At 52.1% G+C, this 14,056-nt stretch overlaps 1 long non-coding RNA gene across 1 annotated transcript in view; it reads right to left on the bottom strand.

Annotated features, from left to right (window-relative positions):
* LOC140607892 (uncharacterized) overlaps positions 1 to 12,928 on the bottom strand; it is an 89,048-nt gene extending 76,120 nt beyond the window's left edge. The window contains exon 1 of the long non-coding RNA XR_012009811.1: positions 12,794 to 12,928. This is a non-coding gene — a long non-coding RNA (uncharacterized lncRNA). The remainder of the gene's footprint in view (positions 1 to 12,793) is intronic.
* Between the last annotated feature and the right edge of the window lie 1,128 nt (positions 12,929 to 14,056).

The following is a 14,056-nucleotide window of genomic DNA, read 5'->3' as shown; positions in this document are numbered from 1 at the left end:
TGTGGAACATTCTTCAGGGGTGTCGAGCAATAGGGAACCATGTTAATTAATCAATTTGAAATGAGTTTTGACTCCTGCCATCTACGGCATCACAAGAAAGGAAAGGAAAGACGACAGCACCATCTTTTGGACTCCAAAGACATCATTGGTCACCTCTTCCCACCCTCTCAGCCTGGGCTTACACAGCCTGACGTACAAGGTCCACCCCTGGCACCCCTGGCACCCCTGCCTCGCAAACCCCTATAACTCCCCTGCTCCCTTCTACCTCCCCAGCACGCCTACGTCACTCGGCTGGGCGCCCAAGCATGTCCGCACCCCAACATGCTGGGTAGGAAACATGCGCCTGCGGTTCCCAGGAGCTTTGGGGGGTGGGGGTGGGGGTTACCATTTAATGGCTGCAGAGTGTCGGCAAGGGACAACGAGGCGGACCTGGAGAAGCACGGCGGTGACACTTGCACACAGTGTGAATGTACTTAATACCGCGGAACTGGTTAGCGTGGTAAATTCTTGTCACGTATATTTCACCATAATAATGAAAGAGTTTAAAAACTGCTCAGTGTTGCTGGCTGGTGTCACTTTATTTTTCTTTAAGATGTTATTTATTTGCTTGACAGAGAGAGAGAGACCTAGAGAAAAGAAGGGGCAACAGCAGAAGGGGAGGGAGAAGCAGACTCCCCACTGAGCAGGGGCCTGACGTGGGGCTCCATCCCGAGACCCTGGGACCATGACCTGAGCCCAAGGCAGACGGTAAACTGACAGCCACCCAGGCACCGGCTGGTGTCACTTTAATTCAAAGACACGAACAGCAAATGGACACGTGACACGGCCAACGACATAGTCTTTAGTTTTGCACTTTCCCACTCTTCAGATGCCTCTGCACACTTTCTTCCATCTCTTCCTACGCTCTTACCCCAGTGCTCACTCTCCAGCCTCAATGAGAAAAGGTGAGCAATCCCCAGAGCCTCTCCTATCTGCCCATTGACAAGACCACCAGCCTACCCTACCTCAGCCATAGTCCATGCCTTCCCTCTTGTTATTAGGGCTAAGATGTCCTGCTTTTATCAAAACCTCTCTGGCCTTTTGGCTCGCTGCTTCCGAGAGAGCAAGGTAGTGACCAGCGGCTCTTCCTCTCCTCAGGAAGCCATCTGAGGAAATGTGACCAGGGTTGTCGTTCCTGCTGCCTCTGCTCAAACCATACGGTGTGAGGTCTGGGAATACGGCCTCAGGGCCTGGGTACTGGAGCTCTGGGGGTTCTCAGCAGTGTATGGAGGATACAGGCTGCAGTAGTGAGACCAGGTCAACTTCCTTGAATAGGTCACCCAGGGCACCTGCCTTAACTGCGGATACCCGGGCTACCTACCTTAGTGTAACTCTTTGTACACAACATAAAAATACTTCAACTAATTAAAAACTCTCTTGGGGCACCTGGCTGGCACAGTTGGTTAGTGGCAGCCTCTTGGTTTCTGCTCAGGTCATGATCCCGGGGATCTGGGATCGAGCCCCACGTCGAGCTCCCTGCTCAGTGGAGTCTGCTTCTCCCTCTCCTTCTGCTGTTGCCCCTTCATTTAAAGGCCTCACCTTCCTCATGGCACTGCTGCTTGCCCTGTTGCTGGATTCAAATCCTTGATGCTTCTCTCCATCATCTCCACTTCTTTCTGCTGGTTCAGCAAGTGCTGCCAATTTGTCATCTGAGACATACCCTGGAGATAGCCGTCCGCCTCCATTCCCCCATTTCCCGGGCCATTACAATGCTTGCTCCCCTCTTGCCCCCAGCATAATAGCCAGTCCCCCTACTTGGGACTCAGTTCCCAGAAAGTTACTTACATCGTTCCAGGCCCCAGTTTAAACCTTTGCACTGAACCTCTGGTAACATCTAAACATCTAAACTCCTCACCTGATCTGAGCCCAGCCTCTCTCTCTCCAAGCTCGTCTTGAACCACACCCATCTTCTTTTTTTTTTTTTTTTTAAGATTTATTTATTTATTCATGAGAGAGAAAGAGACGCAGAGACAAGGCAGAGAGAGAAGCAGGCTCCTCTCAGGGAGCCTGATGTGGGACTCAGACCTGGGAATCACGCCCTGAGCCAAAGGCAGACGCTCAACTGCTGAGCCACCCAGGCATCCCTACACACCCATCTTCCTAACCACACTCTAGCCACTCCAGCCGCCCTCCTGTCCTCTAACTTGGTGGTTCTTATTGGGCATGATTTTGTCTTCAGGGGACATTTGGCAAAGTCTGAAGATATTGCTTTATTTCTACAGTTTAGAGGGGAGTGGATTGCTCCTAGCATCTGATGTATAGATCAGAGGGAGGGAACAGTGCTAAATGTCCTACAAGGCACAGGAACCACCCCCACCACCACCACCCACACACAAAAAATTACCCGGCCCAGAGGTCAATAGTGCTACCATGGGCTAAATATTTGCGTGCCCCAAATTCATTTGCTGAAGTCCTAATGCCCAGGGTGATATTTGGAGGTAGGGCCATAGGGAAATAATTAGATTTAAGTGAGGTCACAAAGGTGGGGCTCCCTTGAAGGAATGAGTGCACTTAAAGAAGAGGAGGAGACTCTCTGCCATGGAAAGACACAGCAAAAAGGCAACTATCTCCAAAACAGGAAGAGGCTTTCACTAGACACCAGCTTTGCTAGAGCCTTGATCTTAGACCTCCAGCCTCCGAACTATAAGAAAATAATGTCTGGGGTGCCTGGGTGGCTCAGTCAGTTAGTGTCTGGCTCTTGATTTCAGCTCGGGTCATGATCCTGCGGTCCTGGGATTGAGCCCCACATTGGGGTCTGCCCCCAGTGGGGTGTCTGCTTCTCTCCCTCTCCCTCTACCCCTATCCCCACCCCATGCTCTCTCTCAAAAATAAATAAATAAATATTTTTAAAAAATGTCTGTTGTTTAAATCACCTAGTCCATAGTAATTTGTTATGGCAGTTCAAGCTAAGACATGTACTGAGGTTGGGAAATCCTGCAAATTGCTAAAGAAATTGGACAGCAATCTCCCTGCCTCAGGGCCTTTGCCTGAACTATTCCTTTATCTAGAATTGCCCTTTCTCTACTCTCTGCATGTCTCACTCCTTCTAGTCATTCATAGCCTGCCTTAGATCTTATTTTCCTAGAGAAGTCCTTTCTCATCCCCATTCTGAAGTATCACTATCATATCCTATTTTAATTTTCCAATGTATTAGCTGATAGTTTTCTTGTTTTATCTGTTTATCATGTTTCTCTTCCTAAAATTAAGTTTCTTAATAGCAGAAATCTTATCTAACTTGCTCACCAGGGCCTAATAAGTGCTTGTTGCATAGTTGGTACTCATTGAATCCCTGGGGGACAGATGATTTTTCTAGCTGATTTAGCATGATTCTAAAAATATGTGTGAGTATCTATTATTACATTGTATAAGCAATAGGTACCTCAGGACATTTAAAGCTGATTATCACAGTCTCCACTCTCAAGCAGCTTACAATTGCTTAAGAAGGATAAAAACGTGTTTTTACACATCTTGGGCAGAACAGTCAGTACATGCACTATACAGAGACAGTGTGGTGTCATGTGGGGAAGGGCGCTCACTGAGTTGTGAGATACTGCATGTGAGATGCCAGCAGGAGGGGCACCTGGGCGGCTCAGTCAGTCGAGCATCTGACTCTCAGTTTAGGCTCAGGTCATGATCTCAGGGTCATGAGATCAAGCCCTACGTTGGGCTCTGTACTCATCGCGGAGTCTGCTTGGATTCTCTCCCTCTCCCTCTGCCCCTCCCTCGAACCCCCACCCCCTCCCAATCTCTCTGAAAAATAAATAAATAGATCTTTTAAAAAATACACAAAGATGCCAGCAGGGTAAGAGCTGAGAGGCAGCATTGTGCAGGATCAGGAGTATGGACTGTGGAGCCCAGACTAGTGAGGCTCCAATCCCAGCTCAGCCACTTCCAGATGTGTGACCTTGAACTGGATTTTTCACCTCTCTATGCTTCGGTTTCCTCATCTGCAACACGGATGTAATGAAAGTACCTGCTTCCCAGCCTTGTTGTGGAATCAAGTGAGTTACAGTCGGTAGAGTGCATGGCTCCAGAGGACACACCAGCCTGGCCTCTGGGACTAGACAGAGATGGTGAAAGGGCTGACTTCTGAGAGAAGGTGAAGTTCAATGGAAAGGATAATGAGGCGCTTCTCCGTGGAAAAGTTATGTTCTACATCAGAGAAGACGCACCACGGCCTGGAGCATTGCTTACAAATCGGGTCAGGCAAACATCCATTTTCCCCATTCACTCATCTGTTTGTTTTTTGAAGGAGAGATGATAATGGGATGCTGGTCATCTGCTGATCCTATTATATCAGAAAACATGACAGAGCTGGTCACCAAACCACAATATCACTTTCTACCTTATTCTTTTTTTTTATTATTTCTGTCCATTATGCTTTGGTTTATTTTTTTTAAGATTTTATTTATTTATTCATGATAGACATAGAGAGAGAGGCAGAGAAAGAAGCAGACTCCATGCAGGGATCCCGACGTGGGACTCGATCCTGGGTCTCCAGGATCATGCCCTGGGCCAAAGGCAGGAGCTAAGCCGCTGAGCTACCCAGGGATCCCTATGTTTTGGTTTAAAAAAAAAAAAAGATTTGAACTAATTTGGTCCTACCCTTTCTACCATGTGAGTCCATCCACTCGCCCCTAAAATGATAAAGCCCGCCCACTGTCCTCTGGAGGGCTAGTGCCTGGGTTAGAACATGAGCAAGATGCCAAGGTTTGGGGAGATACCACATAGATGTCAGATGGATTTATTACTGTGGTCTTTTCCTAAAAGGAAAACCCACCCAGGGTTTTAGTCAGAAACATCATATGCAGGGGCTCCTGGGTGGCTCAATTGGTTGGGCGGCTGCCTTCAGCTCAGGTCATGATTCTGGAGTCCAAGGATCAAGCCCCATGTCGTCTGGGCTCCTTGCTTGGTGAGGAGACCACTTCTCCCTCTCCATCTGCTGTTCCCCCTGCCTGTGCTCTCTTTCTCTCTCTCTCTTTCTCTCTCACTCACTTTCTCTCTCAAATTAATAAATAAAATACTTGGGATCCCTGGGTGGCGCAGTGGTTTAGCACCTGCCTTTGGCCCAGGGCGTGATCCTGGAGACCCGGGATCGAATCCCATGTTGGGCTCCCGGTGCATGGAGCCTGCTTCTCTCTCTGCCTGTGTCTCTGCCTCTCTCTTTCTCTGTCTCTGTCTCTCTCTCTCTGTGTCTCATGAATAAATAAAATCTTAAAAAAAAAAAAGTCAAACTTGAGAAGAGACATGACCCAGAATTTCTTTAAGTTGCAGAGACATTTCAGGACACATCAGTCCATCTATTTTGAGCCTCCCCATCCTTACTTTTCTTTCGTCCCAAGGTCAGGACTAAAGGGCCAGCACAATGCTCTCCCAAAAGAACAGGTGGCGGGGGCAGTGAAGGTGAGAGCAGCGACCACAGGAGGGGCTCGGTCCTGCCACCTGTGCTCCAGCCGCTGCAGCAGCGCTGTCCCTCCCAGAGAGGCAGAGGTGCCCAGCCCAGGCTGGTGCCTTCTCCCCTGGGTGCGGTGAGCACCCCACACGCTCTCCAACTTCCATTCCTGGCAGGGGCACTCAACAGAGTTCCCAAGTAAAGGGCCAAGGGCTCTGGGGCCACAGCGGGACCAAAGGCCATGGAAGACAGTGGGGCTCAGTGGGAAGGAAGGAGCGCCTTTGGGCCCCCAGGGTGGAACGGCAGGAGAGGCCAGGCTCCTGGGGTCTCATCAAGAACGAGATCAGAAAAAGGCATAAGGTCCCATTTCTCCCAGCCCTGGGAGGTTGAGGGGGCGGGGTGTCCCTTCAGGGAAGCTCCTCAAAAAGATGGGGGGAGTTCGAGAAAGTGTTGCAAAAACCAGAAACCAAAAAATCGAAAAACCCAGAGCAGGGAAGGGACAAAGAGAGAAGCCAAGATGGGATGGATGGGGAGTGGGGAGCTGCAGAGGCCTAGGGGAGCACAGGGGCAGGGAGGGCAGACAGGGGAGCAACCACTCTGCTCAAGGGGGTGGGGGGGGGACGCTGCCCAGAAACCTCAGTTCAAAAGACTCCCTTGGGTTTAACCGTCCCCTAGGACTGTGGAAACAGGGGGAAAGGAAGGGAGAAACAAGTCAGAAGTCTCAGGAGGATGGAGCTTTGTGCTGTAAGGACTACCTCTTGGGCCTGTCCCCAATTTTCTGGGTTTTGTTCCTGGTTTAAAGGAGGTTTTATGTCACCCATGAGAGTCTGCATTTTTGTGGGATTCAAATATTCCTTAATTAGGTGTTGTCTCTTTACAGAAAGAAAAGACGCCTTTTATTTCATTTTACTTTGCCATTTTAATTTACTCCCTTTCGTGTTTAATAACTAGGTAGGGAAATGTTAAACAGCTGCTGTAAAATATTACAAACCCTGCTCCCTGGGAACGTTGAGAAGGAACTTTCTAGAGCTATCTCCCTCCCAGAGAGGAGCCCTGTGAGAGTGGACCCACAAATCCCAGCCTGGGTGGGGGGAAAGGTAGAAGAAGAGGAGGTGCGCTCTTTCCCCCTTCCACCAGGAGTCCCCCTACCCTGTCAGCCAGACCCTCCCACCCCCCAGACCCCCATCTCTGAGGTCTGAATGCAGAGGGAGTGAGAGGGAAACTGAGAAACACACACATCCACCTCCTCCAGGTGCCCCGGCTGATAGGACCCATCCAGAGCTAGAGGATCTGCCCTGGGAAGCTCTGGAAATTCAAGAAAGAAAAAAAAACCACAACAGAAAAGCAAAAGTGTCCAAGAAAACGTCTCTGTTTGGCCTTAGTCTACTGGATACTGCCTTTCTTATTCTGTCCTTATTGAGTCTGAGGACGACCACATACACCGGACCAGGCTCTAGTTTTTATACAGCTAGAAAAGTAAGGGGGGTGGACTCCCCATCTCTGGTGGGTTGACCCTTTGGCCAAGGGTCAGTAGCTGTCTGCAAACTGCCAAAGCTTCCCAAGGGATCTGGAACACAAATTTGTAGGGCAGCACAGGGCACCAGTTTCCATCGACTGAGCTGTGTATGATGCTTATACGCTCATTTTGCTGGTAAAAGAGCCTGTCATAAAATGTAATACTGACTATAAAACAAATCAGCGCTTTGAAACGACTTGCTTCAGATGTTTTCATAAATCCCTAATGACTCAGGCACTGCCTGCTATTGATAATATTAATGTGTTAATAGTTCCTCTGAAGCAGCAGCACTGGGTAGGCCTGGACACACACACACACACACACACACACACACACACACACACACACAGAATACCACACTGGAAAACACAATGCTTTGGCTCTCCCTCGAATTCCAGCTGCACTTGATTGACCTCAGAAAGCCAGATCCAAGTGAGAAATCTGAGATTTCAATTATTGGCTGGAGCTCCCCTTTAGTTTAAAGTGTTTTACATCGGTTCATAAAAAGGTATATTTTTTATGCAAAAATATGCAAACATATAAAAGCATGCAGGCACACCTGTGTTCCTAGCAGCATTAGTCACAGCAGCCAAAATGTGGAAACAACCCAATGTCCATTGACAGATGAACAGATAAACAAAATAGCATATATCCAGGTGCTGGAGTATCGCTCAGCCATAAAAAGGAATGGAGTTCTAAAGCGTGCTACAACTCGGATGCACCTTGAGGACATCCCACTCGGTGAAATAAGCCAGTCCCAGAAGCCGTACGCATACTGCAGGGCTCCACTTACATGAGGAACCTGGAGCCCTTAGGTTCACGGAGGCAGAAAGTGGAAGAGGTTCTCAGGGGCCAGAGGAAGGGGACGTATATCTGTTTGGGAAGATGACAAAGTTCCAGGGGGCGGGTGCTGATGGGTGCACAACATTGTGAATCCCCTAATGCCACAGAACCGTATACTTAATGGTTCACATGGTAAATTTCATGTTACATTTACTTTACCAGAACTTTTTTTTTGCAAATTCATTTTTTTAAAGATTTATTTATTTATTCATGATAGACATAGACAGAGAGGCAGAGACACAGGCAGAGGGAGAAGCAGGCTCCATGCAGGGAGCCCAACATGGGACTCGATCCCGGGTCTCCAGGATCGCGCCCTGGGCCAAAGGCAGGAGCTAAGCCGCTGAGCCACCCAGGGATCCCTACCAGAACTTTTTAAATGGGAGAAGAAAAGCGTGTAAGGGACATGAGGGTTTTCAACAATCTTCCACACCCTGCCTCCCCTGCTTGTATTCCTCTGCAGAGCCTGCAGCCCGTCCCCAGGCCCTGGAGCTCCCAGCACCACCCACGCCTGAACCAGCCACGTCTGGTATCCTTTGCCCTTAAGAAAATGGCACGTTTTGGGGCGCCTGACTGGCTCAGTCAATGGAACATGTGACTTTCGGTCTTGCTGTTGTGAGTTTGAGCCCCATGTCGGATGTAGAGATTACTTAAAAATAAAATCTTTAAAAGAGAGAGAGAAGGAGAGGTTTTGTGTCTACACTTCCCAAACGCCCGAGCAGCTCAGGGAAGCCTCTCCAGGAAAACCCACTTCCAACCTGAAAAGGGAGTTTAAGGAACCAAGAATGACATTTTCATGATGCAATTTCTCTGTTCCTAACCGGCAGCATTCAGGTCGGAGGAATCTCAGAAAATCAATGCTCCAATCTCCCTGCCTGTGGCCACAGACACTAAAGTTTTCTCGAGGTATGTTTCTGTGGCTGGAGCACCTCAGCCCCCTGTTTCCCAGGATGGACAGGAAGGGTCTAGAGAGCCAAAGTGACAAATAACAGGGTGGGTGGGCCGGGAGGGGAGGCGCTGGCTAGATGGCAGTGTTTTCCTGGACTGGCCTGTCTTTTTGGGTTCCTCATTCCTGAGAAGCTCTTGCCTAGAATCATTTTGTGATTTTGCCCCCACACAGGTCCAAGAAGGGGAACCTGGGAACCCCCAAAGGTTGGATCTGAAGGCAGAAAGGGGAGGCCCAATCTGAGGCCGGCACCTACCTAGAAGTTCTCTCAGTAACACGGCAGACACTGGACACAGACCACAGGTTTTTCTAACTTGTTCTTTGGGGTCAGTTTATTTAAGAAAAGGCCAGAGCATGGTGTGGCTCAGTCGGTAGACTATGTGACTCTCTCTTTTTTTTTAAAGCAAAGACAGATCTTTTTTTTTTTTTAAGATTTTTTTATTTATTCATGAGAGACACACAGAGACAGGCAGAGACACAGGCAGAGAGAAGCAGGCGCCATACAGGGAGCCCGATGCGGGACTCGATCCTGGGACTCCAGGATCATGCCCTGGGCCGAAGGCAGGCGCTAAACCACTGAGCCACCCAGGCGCCCCGACCATGTGACTCTTGATCTTGGGATTGTGAGTTTGAGCCTCACACTGGGTGTAAAGATTACTTAAAAATAAGTCTTAGGAAAAAAGATGGCCAGAGCAGTCAAACCCTTGGCCCTCTCCCCCTGAAAGGAGAAAAATATTAGCATAATCCTTCCTATTCCAAGTCTCCCTGGGCCTTCCTTTCAATTTTCCCTACACTCCATTACCCCAAGCCAGGCAGCCAAGAGCTCCTGGGTCCCCTCACACAGGCTTTGGCCCAGTTTTGCATCTACAACGCATCAGAGCCAGTCTTCTCCCTGCAAGTCAGAAAGATGACCCCCACAGCTGGTATGAGAAGCATGTTCAAAGCCCTCCATAGAGATGAGGACAGAACGGAACACGGTGCCTGTGAATTTTCAGGGTCATGGGCCCAATGTTAAGGACCCCCTACAAAAAAGAGGAGCCCACCAGAAGGGCCCCACACAGTCTATAGGAGGAGCCCCACTGGAAGGTGGCAAGCAGAGCATAGGGCTCCCAATATGGAGGGAGGGCCTCAGGTGGTTTGGCCCCAGGGTGCAGCCGGTTCAGAGCCTGAGATGTGAGCCAGTTACTAGGTCAAACACTGTTAGGACTTGGAGCTGTCAGGACTTGGAGCCAGGAGAGATGCATCGTCTAAGTATCACTAAGAAAACTTCACAGCCAGCATCCAGATTTTCTAAATCAGCCACTTCACCAAATTACCTGCCAGCTCGTAAAATGCTTCCCTGACTTGCCTTCCTTTCTCCAAATGATTTTATTAACCAGTGTGGGGGGGGTGTGTGGGGGAGCAGAGAGAAAACTCAGGGGTGAATTACATTTTAATTTTATTTTAGGAAAGCCTGGGTGGCTCAGGGGCTGGGCATCTGCCTTCAGCTCAGGGTGTGATCCCGCATGGGGGATGGAGTCCCACATCCGGCTCTGGGTGGGGAGCCTGCTTCTCCCTCTGCCTGTGTCTCTACCTCTCTGTGTGTCTCTCATGAATAAATAAATAAATCTTTTAAAGAAATTTTATTTTAAATTCAGTCTTTCTCAGTTTTGTTTCTTTCAAGGCTGTGCTAAATTTGGTTAGGTCCAGGATGTGTAGGCTCTGAGAATTTGCCAGCTTGGATTTAAATGTGACGTAATTGTGTGTGTGTGTGTGTGTGTGTGTGTGTGTGTGTAGACTTCTCTGATCCTGACCAAACATACACTTAATATGAACAGGTACTCATTTTAACAGAGCAGAAACATGTCAATTTCAAGAAGTGCTTATGCTTACAGTATTTGGAGATACATTTAAAAAAATCATATTTCGCTTTGTGCATACATATTTGCTTTTGCTTGTAATTCTTCTAGAAACCTGTAATTCTTCTGGAAGCCTGATTGTTTCAACTACTTCAGCATGGACTCACTGGAGGAGCAGGGAGGGTATGCAAAGCTGCAAAGTGCTTTCATATTTAAAAGGGCCTTCTCCAGGATTGCAGACCAGTGGGTCGATGGTTTTTCTCTGGATACATTTCCTGTTTTTCAGGCTGACTCAAGTTCTCAGACTATCCGGGGTGGGTCTCAGCAGCTGGGGGTCTCAGCGGGATCTCTGCAATTCAAGGGAGCCTATTCCGGGCCAGGATCTGAGCCACCGCCTCTTTCTCATCCTCTGTCCACCAGGCACTAGGCTGCCAAAGACCCCGGGGGTTGAGGGCCAAGTGACCTGTAAGTCAACTTTACAAAAGGGAGGCTGGAGAAAAAAACAGGATGAGTTTAGGATCGTGAGACCGGAGGAAAGGAGGAGAAAAATGGAAGACTGAGGAAGCTGGAACCTCCTAGGAGCCCAAAGAAGGAGTTGTCATGGGTTTGGGCTCAGCAGACTGCAGGCCTCAGGAGAGCCCATGTCTGGGTCCCTGACAAGCTAGGCCTCCAGCCCCAGGAGCACAACCACAGCCAGCTGAATCCAGAGGCCCTGGGGCCACTCCCCTCAGGACAGACCCTGTCACCATGCAGCCACCCACTGATGCACTCTCTGGGCCTGCTGGAGCACAAACTCCACACAACTGATTGAGTCTGTATTGAAACCACAGGTCAGAAGATCACCAACAAGGCAACAGCTACCTTTACACACTCACTACCTCCAAACAGTTAACTGGATCACACACGCCTGGCCACACAAACCAGTGGAGAAATCGAAGACCTTCTTCTCACAAACACAGATACACGGGGTCCACCTAGGAGAGCAAGCTCCAGGCCCCCCAGCGACTGGCTTCCCAGGCCCAGTGGCAGGCTGTACTCCCCGGGCCTCTTCCTAACCTCGCGGCTGTCCGCACTCGCAGGCTCCTGGGAGAACCGGATCATCAGGGACCCGCCTCTCCCCGGCCCTCGGTGGCCTCGCCATTTCCTGGGCTGGGAGCTCCCGCAGCAGGAGCGCGTTGCCCGTGCTCGAGGGACTTCAACTTGGAGCGCAAACCGGGCCCGGGGCAGGGGCGCGGGGGCGCAGGGGGGCGCCCACACCCCCAGGGGCCGCACGGAACTGGGCCGGCGCCGCGGCCTGCGGGGGGGGGGGGGAGCGGGGTCACGGCCCCCCGGGAGCCGCGGCGCGGGGCGCTCGGGGCCTGGCGGGGCCTGCAGCGGCTCCCCCTCCTCTCCAGGCGCGCGCTCGCAGTTTGTGGGCCGCCGCGGAGCTGCGCCCGGGGCTACAGTCCCCAACGGAAGGCGCCTCCGCGGCCTGGACACCCAGCGAGCTGCCTCCGCGCGCCCCGCAGCGGGGACGGAGGCGAGTCCACGCGCAGCCGCGCACACCCACGTGCGCACACACGCGCGAGCCTGGGCGCTTCGCAGGAGGTGCCTCCCGGCCCGGCCAACGCGCTCGGCCCTGGGCCGCCCCGGGCCTGGCTCCTGCCGCCGGGTCCCGGCTCCCGTGCGCCCGCTCGGCCCGGGAGGAGAGCGGCCGCGCAGCCGCCCCGCGCGCCCAGCACGGCCGGGGCTGCGGGCAGCGGGGGCCGCAGGGCTGGCCTCGGGCCTGCGCCCTGTTTGTTTTCCCTTCGCCCCGTGAATGCTAGATTAAGACGTAAAGATTACCCGCGCCGAATAATGCCGGGAGTCAACACTCGAGCAAACAAAAGTGCTTGCACAACTCCGCCAACCCCGCTGGGACCCGGGCCGCGGGCTGGGGGGGAGAACGCGCTCCTCGCTGCTAATTACAAATAAATGATGATGTGCTCACTAAGTAATTGATTTAATGAAGTTCCTATGAAACTATTAAACCCGGGTGGAGGTCAGGCTGGAGGCGCCCCAGAGCGCCCATTGTGGGCTGTTTAACTCCACCAGGCTCCTCGGAAAGACATCGGGGCTAATAGGTGAAGTCACAGCTGCTCGCGCTGACTTCTCGGAGCGCCCGGCCGGCCGCGGGCACCCCCGCGCCCTCCTCCTGCCGCGCCCGCGTGCCCCGCCGCCCGCACCCGCGCCGGCCAGCTTACCCACGCCACTCCCAGCCCCGCCGCCGGCTCCCGAGGGCCTCTCCAAAGGGATCCCTGGTCTCGTTAAGAGCGGGAAGTTGAGCGCTGAACTTGTGCGCACCGCCAGCAGTTGGCGGCGTCCACCGCGCCCACCCCTCCCTCCTCACCCCACCCCCGCCACTCCGTGCAGGAACTGCAGCCAGTGTGCCACGCAGGGTGCTCGCGCGCTCTTGGCAAGGTGCCTGGAACCCAAGCGTGTGCCCAGTGCACTGGCTAGGGCGGGGGCGGAGGGGGTTGAGTTGTACATGGGTGTGTGTGTGTGTGTGTGTGTGTGAGAGAGAGAGAGAGTTGTGTGTGCGCGCGCGCCCTTGCGTTTCAGACCTAGAGGCCACGTTTTTACATCCCTTACCCTGGCCTGCGGCCTGTGTGTGCCAGAAAGTAGTAGAGGCAGGGAGAAGGGGACCAAAGAAAAAGGTGCAAAAAAGATCACCCATGGGGGCAGTTGGGCATGGGAAGCCTAGTCTCTCCGGTCTTGCAGACCCGCCGCTGGAGGAGGGGGCTGTTCTGGCACAGCGCCCCGACCCGGCCTGAGGGTTCCGCCCTAGAGCAACGCCTCCAGCTCCCAGTGGGGCTGCTGTGTAGGCCGCAGGCCGAGGCTCCCGCTGAGAGATCCCAGCTCCCTCCCCGCCCGGCGCGCAGAGCCCAGACCCCGCTGGAAGGTGGCAACTGCTTCTGCTGCGGGATTGCTCTGGAGGGAAATGTAACCGCCCCTTATCCTGGAGCCCGAGGGGACCCCTGAGGGGACACAGGCCCTAGGTGGAGAAGCCGACATTGCAAACGGATCTAACGTTAAGGATGCTAACCCCCTGCCCTCTGCAGCAAGGGCACGAGATACTGCATCTCCCTTCACCTTCTGGGTACCTAGTAATGAAGGAGAGGGCCCATGTCCATCTGGAACTCCACGCCAGGAGCCAGAGCCTCCCGTGGGGGTTCTGGCCCCAAAAGTCAATCCACCAGGGTACCCTGCACCCCCCCTCCCTCCCCCCCTCCAGCCAGCCAGGTCTTGTCTGTCCTGGTCAAGAACTGAGAGTTCACAAAGTTTCTTAAAGTACTCATTTCATGTATGTCACAGTTAGTTAGCAATAAGCTCCATTCCTTTTTTTTTTTTTTTTTAACGTTAGTAATTTCCAGCTGCTGAAATACACTTCCATTTGATTTTGAGTCAAATGCTTGGCAGCGGGGAGGAGAGAGGTGTATTGGCTCGGTTCTTGGGGCCCTTAAAGA

The sequence above is a fragment of the Canis lupus genome, chromosome 17, assembly GCF_048164855.1.
Source record: "Canis lupus baileyi chromosome 17, mCanLup2.hap1, whole genome shotgun sequence".
Classification (NCBI taxonomy): Eukaryota; Metazoa; Chordata; class Mammalia; order Carnivora; family Canidae; genus Canis; species Canis lupus.
The sequence above is the reverse complement of the archived record's forward strand: the minus strand, read 5'-3'. Positions and strand labels throughout refer to the sequence as shown.